The sequence below is a fragment of the Mizuhopecten yessoensis genome, unplaced genomic scaffold (genome assembly GCF_002113885.1).
Source record: "Mizuhopecten yessoensis strain PY_sf001 unplaced genomic scaffold, ASM211388v2 scaffold3989, whole genome shotgun sequence".
NCBI lineage: Eukaryota > Metazoa > Mollusca > Bivalvia > Pectinida > Pectinidae > Mizuhopecten > Mizuhopecten yessoensis.
In genome coordinates this window covers 151,620-160,094 of record NW_018405320.1, presented here as the reverse complement: position 1 = coordinate 160,094, position 8,475 = coordinate 151,620, and the positions used below count along the sequence as shown (strand labels likewise).

At 37.3% G+C, this 8,475-nt stretch overlaps 1 pseudogene; it reads right to left on the bottom strand.

Moving 5' to 3' along the window:
* Nucleotides 1–7,173: 7,173 nt before the first annotated feature.
* LOC110448298 lies at nucleotides 7,174–8,266 on the bottom strand (annotated as a pseudogene).
* Nucleotides 8,267–8,475: the final 209 nt, after the last annotated feature.

Sequence of the window (8,475 nt, the reverse complement as noted above, 5' to 3'; positions counted from 1 at the left end):
CAGAAAGAAGGGAGGTCATGATTTTCTTTCTACCCTCCCAACAAATAATTGTCTCGCTTTTAGTAATCTAAAATTGTAGTTTTCCCGACATTGTTTTCGTACGAACGTCCTGCCCAGTGAACTGCACTGCTAAGATCCTCAAAATTGTAAATATTTGCTCGAGATAAAACATATCAGAAGTGGCCGGAGTTACCCCAGGGCCGGACTTGCCCCAGTCTCCTCTTGCCCTAACCCCATATTGAACCCAGTCGCAATTGATCTACCCTGGTTCGTTGTTTTCAAACCACCTCAGACATACTTGCAAATCAAGTAGATAGCATCTGCATAGGGATATATAAATAGCAAGTATTCGACTTTATTTTCTTACTGTTGCAATGATGCACAACTCTAAATAAACAAATGTCACTGATTTTTATTTATTTTATTTTTTTTAATAAAATATTCGGATTTGTTTATCATGCTGTTAAAAGGTGATCATGACGTTACATGCTGGAGGGGATTACAAGACCAATTTAGCTTATCTCTTTCTTTTCTTACATGAACTGGACAACAAAATGAATGGTTTTTGAATAATTTAAGATCATGCATGAATGACATCTCAGAATTGTAATCGATTTAGCAACACTTGTTAATAGCAATGTCAAAAACTTTTTATTGATCTGTTGCATTGCCTCAAGAAATCAGAAGAATGTTTCAAAAAAGTGGCTGTACGGAGTCAAATAATTGTTAGCACAAACTTCCGGTCTATTTGTTTGTTTTCAGTACTTTACGGTACCATTTGAAGATATGAGTATAAGAACGAAAATAAAAAAGATGATTTACACCATTATTAGACTAGTGTTTGTCAATGCATGCATTCGATAGTATCAAAGGTCTTCCTCCAGAATCGTTGCTTAAATGTTAACAGTGATATATTGTATGTAAATATACAATTAGGATAATGATTACGTAATTACGCAGTACATATTGAGGAGATTCTGCCTTTTCTCCAGTTTTAAGAGACAAAGAACACTCAAAGACACGAAAGTACAGAGGAATTGTTGTGTCTTGAAGAACGGTCGAATATCAAATAATGAATACTTTTATAAAAAAAAAAAAAATGACCTAGGCCTTAATGTGATGTTCCTCTTGAAACTAAATGACCGTAGTTTTTACTTGCACATGTCAGTTACAAGCCTATCTCCCTATCCATAATCTAAAAAACTCCATAAAACTAAGACAATATTCCGAGATGAAAATAAACAAAAACCTTTGGTTTTGTTGAAAAATTTAAAAAGAAATTTCTTGGAATTTGAACTTGTATTAAAAAGTTAAAATGACTTCAGAATAACTTTTTAAAAGTAATATAAATGCATGAAATATGTACACTACATCAAAGATATCCAGTATGTGTCCATGCTTACAATGTAGTTACAAATCAAAAAGTGTTCACTGAACTGTAGGAATAAGATTAAACTAAATCAAAATATTCTAATTAATGTGGTATAGCTCCAGTACATTCGAGTTGGCTTCAGTGAATGTGTTGGCAACACTATATGATGACGCGTGTTAACAGTGACGTCACAGTCGCGTCACAGCATGTTGTGACCGTCAATTCGGCATATTTCAATGCAAAATACGTATGTCTGGTATAATATACGGAATTATCAGTATCAGCGGATGCTATGTTGAAACTAAGCAAAAATAGTCATGCGCATGGAAACAATTTTTTGTAAGAGAAAAACGAAATTATCAAAATTATATTTATGACATCGAAGGATTTCATCAGCAACATCGACTTGTAAAAAAAGTGGAATTGTTACTGAACAAAAACATCTGCCGGAGATACGACAAAAATAGAAGGTATTCATTGAAAATATCAAATTAATTGTTTGTGCAATATAAGAACATCAATGCAGGCACGGATCAACACATGTTGCCGTTTTTTTGCGAGCCTGTACGACCGGAAGGACGAAAGGTTTTTGAAGCCGACAAATAGCATATAACCAATTCACTCTCATTTTCCCGTACTTTCCGTACATGTGTTGCCATAACGGCTCGCACTGCTCGATCGATCGCTGCCCGCTATTATTGAGATGTGATTGTTAAATAAATAGTTAATTTTGCATCAACGCCTCCATTATATTTCACAATTCGACAAACAAGAAATGATAATTTACCCAACGAAGGATCCCCAATCAAACAAATACAAAAATTGTCCTTGAATAAAACATCAGATATTTCGTTCAGCGCATTTATTATTAAATCGCTTAATTAATCGCATAGAAAAGGTGAAAACATTCCTGATTGGGTTTAATGGATCTTGGATACGGAGACCGATGCTGAATTCGGTCACGTTTGAAACGGACGGACAAAGGCGATTTGCTGTTCCGATAATTGGCATTTTGCGTTCACCTGAGATCGCAAAAGGGAGGGCTGGCCTTTACAAAAGGGGGAAATGAGGGTCACATGGAATTTGTATAGTTTATAATTAATTCAAATGCGGATCGATTTCTCAGTTTACACGTTTACTTTTCTAGGTAACACCCCTCCCCTCCATCACCCCACCCCCTCCCACCCCACCTTTCCTTCTCCACCCTATCTTTTTCCCTTTCCCGAAAACCATATACACCTTTTTACCATATGTATTGAGGAGATGACTCTATTAAGTTGTAATAACTTGTTGTCCGATCCATTTGTAAATTTGTACAATAAAATATGTTTAACTAATGAGGGTCACTATTTCTCATAAATATTAATGAGAGGCGGAGCATGTTGGATCACGTGATCATCATTTTTTTCCGCGCCACCATTGCAACCATTATTCCCAGACTCATTTTAGTTACGATTTTGGCGTATTTTGAGACAACTCTGTAGAATAAACCTAACCAACTGATCATATTGAACGAGTTTTATCAAAAATAATGGGAACAGGAGTTACATAACTTCTTAATATAAGACAAAATATAGAATATATATCCAGACAGTTGTCATTCTCGGACATTCTATACTACCGATGATGAAGGAGCATAAACAATGTGCATTTTGTATCTGTTACGTCTACACTATATACAAATGTTATTGTATTTATATGTAAAAAGACATTTAAGTTGTTAGTTGTGAAACATTAATCTACAAAATCCGCGAGGCTAATGAAAAATTGGTGTTTTAAAATTAGAAATTTGCGAAAGTTCAGGGGCCCCCCGAAGGGGTAATGTGATTCAATCATTTACTGCACGTTTGGTTTTGCATTAACGTCATCTTTGATCTTGTTTTATTCTATGTATGCGTCTTTTTTAAGATACCACACCTTTTACTTTTGTATTCAAGCTTTTGATTACAACTTATCGTGCAACGATGGGAACCAGTACTAAAAAGTAGAATTACATGCTGTATATATACTAATTTTTCAAAGGCATTTATTTGACAAAGTAAACACAGATTATTATTGCAAAAGTTAGAATTGTATGGTGTAAAGGCTAGCATTTAAGATTGGTTTAATATTTATTTGAAAGACAGATTCCAGCGTGTTACTGTCAATGGGGCAATATTCGGTTGGTGTTATGTAACTTCCGGTGTGCCTCAAGATTCGATACTTGGACCTAAACTTTTCCTTGTTTTTACCAATGAACTGTCATCTATTGTTTTCTAAAACTCTTATGTTTGCCGACGACAGCAAATGTTTAAAGTGTGTAAGAACGTTGCCTGAGTGTGAGCAGCTACAGAGCGATATAGATAGAGTGTATGATTGGTGCACTGTGTGGAAAATGAAAGTGAATGGAAATATGTGCTGCCAAGTCAATTTCACAAACAAGAAGACATGTATGAATTTTAATTACACTATGAACGGTGATAACCTGAAAAATAAAATGTGGGTAATAATTCTTGTCGTTTGGTTGACCTCTTCAATGAGTTTTAGTACCCACATTAGACGAACTGTTTCCAAATCAATGCGAATGTTTGGTTTTATAAAACGTAAATGTAAAAGTTTTTAAGGTTTTTATATAAAAGTCTTGTCAGGAGTCAGTAGGAATACTGTTGATAGTGCTTTTGATTGCCCATATTTAGTCAAGCAAATGAGTTTTAAGGTCACCTGAGATTATCTCAGGGGACCTATTGCAATCGCCTTGTGTCCGTCGTCGTGCGTCGTCCGTCATGCGTCGTCAGTCGTGCGTCGTCCGTCGTGCGTCCGTAAACAATTTACGTTTTCAGCTTCTTCTCCAAAAATCCAGAACCAATTTCAATGAAATTTTGCTGAATTCTTCAATGGTCAAAGGTCAACCAAAATTGTATATAATATGGTCCCAGGCCCCAAGGGGCCTGAGGGGCGGGGCCAAAAGCGTCGAATTGACTAAAATTTCAAAAGTCTTCTTCTCAAGAGAGGGTAAACTTTATTACAGTTTATAAAGGGAATTCACATTTTGGACCAGCATTGTTTAATTTCCATTGGAATTAGTTCAAACTTGGATAGCATTATCAGTATTGAATAGCAGTTTGATGATATGCATAAATCAGCCCTGACTGACCCCCCCCCCCCCCCCCCCCCAGGACTGACGGGTGGGGCCAGAAAGGGTTGAATAGACGAAATTTCAAAATTCTTCTTCTTACAGACCTAGATATGGTAGAATCAAATACTCTTGATAAATGGAAAGGTCTTAAGGTGTTATACTAAAATTGTGAATTTCTTGACCCTGGGGTGGGGATAAACTTTACTATAGTTTATATAGGGAAATCACATTTTGGACCAACATTTGTTCAATTTCCATTGGAATTAATTCAAACTTAGTTAGCATTATCAGCATTGGATAGCAGTTTGATGGACTGCAAGTATTGGCCCTGACTGACCCCATGTGCTGAAGGGCGGGGCCAAAATGGGGTCCAATCGACTGAAATTTCAAAAAATCTTCTTCTCAAGACCCAGATTTGGTAGAATCAAATACTCTTCATAGATGGAAGTGTGTCAGGATGCTTTACCAAAAGTGTGAATTTAATTACCCTAGGGTCTCATGTTTCCCTCTAGGGAGGTGGTAAACTTAACTATAGTTTATATAGGGAAATCACATTTTGGACCAACATTTGTTTAATTTCCATTGAAATTAATTCAAACTTAATTAGCATTATCAGCATTGGATAGGTGTTTGATGGTTTGCAAGTATTGGCCCTGACTGACCCACAGGGGCTGAGAGGCGGGGCCAAAATGGGGTCCAATTGACTGAAATTTCAAAAATCTTCTGCTCATAGTTTATATAGGGAAATCACATTTTTGAGTGTCATTTGTTTAATTGCCATTAGCAATAATTTAAACTTGGTTAGAATTATCGGTACTGGATGGCAAGTTAATGGTATGCAAATACAGTTATTGGCCCTTGCTGACCCCCATGGGCTGATGGGCGAAAAACAAAATTGTGAAATTTACTGAAATTTCCAAAAGTCTTCTTCTCAGTTTCTAGATAGGGTAGAAATACATACTCTTCATAGATAAAATGGTCTTCATGTGGTTTATCAAAAGTATGAATTACGTTATCCCATGGCTTCCTTTTCCTCCATGGGAGGGGATGAAATTTAATAATATAGTTTATATAGGAAAACAATACTTTTGGTTTCATTTTGTTGATTTTCAACTGCAATTTAAACACCATTGACAGTTTGACACTTTGAATATTTAGAACCTGACCTACCCCAGGGGGTGAGGATCAGGGTCAACAGGGATAAAATAAATTATATAGGCTGAACTTTCTACAGTCTTTTTATAAGACTCGGATATGCTAGAAAGAAATATTCTTCTTAGAGGAAAGGATCTTAAAAGGTGCGTTATCAATATTGTGAATTTAATACCAAATGGACTGAGTTTAAGCTCTACCGTCTCCCCTCAGGAGGAGGTGATTGGAATTAAAACTCTATGAGATGAGAGTTTGATGCTATTTTACCCTTGGTGCTCCTCCAGGGGCCAATAAGGGCGTGGCTTATACACCTTGTAGGTGTAAAATTATCTTACATTTAACAACAATTTTTATTTGGGTTCAGGTGTTGGAATCAGATACATTTTTTATTTTTTACATGTACATCATTATTTTTATCTGACAAAATAACAATATTTCACCAATAATTCTTTGATCAAGTTGGTATTGTAAAGTGTATATTGGACATGCCAATATGCATATGCTTTAAACTTACTTGACCACTGATTTGGAGGGAATTTCACAGTGACCTAAATACAATGCACTACACAACCTTTGGGTTATCACCAATTTTCCTCAGATTATTTGCAATTTAAAATTTACAGCTGTTTTACATAAAAAATGACCACGGAGGTGAAGGTCACAGTGACCTTATTCCAATGCGTTGTACATCTTCATTGGGTGATGCTGGTCAAGTTCAAGATTCATAAATATATCTTCAAAGTTTTAAAATTTTATAGACAATTTTGCACTTATCTAATTAACCATTGACCCAGAAGTGACTGTTCCTTGCACACCTCCAGCCTGGACAAAATGTATGATGTCCCCCTTTGATTCCAAGTGACCACATCGTAATTGAAAACATTTTTACCTCAACAGGATATATACCTGGTACATTACAGGTATGTATATAGTTGAACACTCTGACATGATTTGCAGTGACATCTTGCAAGTCTGCATAATTTGTGCAAAATGGAATCTGTGAATTTAAAGACAATGGCACATCAATTATTCGAGCCATTATTTCAAAGATCAACTACCCTAGGTTGATAAAGCCAAACAAATGTTGTGATCACTTTTTACTGTCTATCCGTTTGAAGAAATCACAACGAGCTTCCGGATTTGACCTTAAACCTTCTGCCCGAAAATTATACGAAGAACTGTTTCCCTCTATCTGGTCCCTCCTTTTTGACTGTCCGTAACAAACATGGCTCTTGATGATCCTTACAAAAAGGGGCCGTAGGTGGTCCCTTCAACAAATGTGTCCATGCTAGAGCTGACGTTTTTTTCGCTTTGATTTCTCCACCGCCCTTCAGCTCTTGAGAGCTGGACGGTGATTCGTTATCAACAGAACTAAACAAATCCACCTTGGAGTCATTTCTTGAAGAGACACTTTTTTTTTCTTTTCCATTTTCTTGACCGTTTTGGCATGTTTTGACGTCCTCACAATCTGCTCGACTTGTAACTGAGGTGTCAGGTGAAATGTTTTTCTTACATGCTGATTTACCAAAGAAATTCATAAGGTTGGACTGTTTCGGAATTGACAAGCTGATTTCACGAAGAAAGACGACAGTTTTTGTTGCTTTCCGACAAATTCTGGCATACATTTTGTTCTCAGAGTAGGACATATGCCTGCTGGTAGAAATGATGATGTAAATTCTGTCTTCGCTGAATAGTGATCGGATCAACATCTCTTATCATCAAACTCTCCTTCAGGTCCCTTTTAGCCATGGAATCATCACAAAAAATGTAGTCGAGCCTCCGGCCAAAGTTGGTTTCAAGTGCAGTTGTGAGGTTACATCAGTTGGAATAGGCCTCCGTCTCGCTAGGAAACAGGTGTCTGAATGTGTCAATAAACAGTCCACCCTTCACTGATGATGTGGTACCTTTGTAGTGTCAATAGATTCTGTCTGAATGTCTTCCTGGCTCCAAAAGGAACTGGTTCATCCACATTCTGCTAGGGGTCTTTCCCCAATCCTCCAAAACTGGATCACAGTTGTCAATCTTTTTATGGTTCAAATGCTGATCTCCAAGGACTATTACATGACTTTCACTCTGAAAAAATGCCTCCGCCCTAGTCTGAAGGAGAGCTAGAAATCTCATCTTGTAGACCTTCCCATCATCCCGCTCATGATCCACTCTTGGGCAGTAAACGTTGATAATTGCAAGACCAACCTCGTTTCCATTACTCGTCTGTATCCAATGTTGTTGGATGACTGTCCACCCTTCCGCAGCAAGGGCCTCACGCTCATCTGTTGAGAAATGTGTTGTGTCACCATATCAACTCACCTTCCCATCATCCTTTTGGTTTAACAGTGAGGTAAGTCCCTCCTCTGCACTACATGGTGTGGCCGAGTCTCGGCAGAATTGCCAACACACGAGAAGCCAATCCGCTTACGGGAGAAACTGACATAGGAATGGTAACCATCAACAATAGTTGTTGGTTCATCGAGTTGATCACGTGATACTTTGGTCTCCTGAAGACAAATAACGTCTGCATCTAAAGAATCAAACAATGTTTTTAAATCTCTCTTGCTGGCTCGAATCAAATACTCTTCATTTTTGAGGATAACGCTTTGCCTTTGGGGAGAAGACAGACAGACAGACATACAGACAGACAGTAGTTAATTGTTGATTGATGTGCGTTACATTGATGTTTTGTTCAAAATCATTCAGGTTTATAGTTTCTAGGTCACCTGAGACGAAGTGAAATGACCTATTCTAATCGCCTTTTGTCCGTCGTCGTGCGGCGTCCGTAGTGCATCCGTAAACAATTTACATTTTAGTCTTCTTCTCAGAAATCGCTGATCCGATTTCA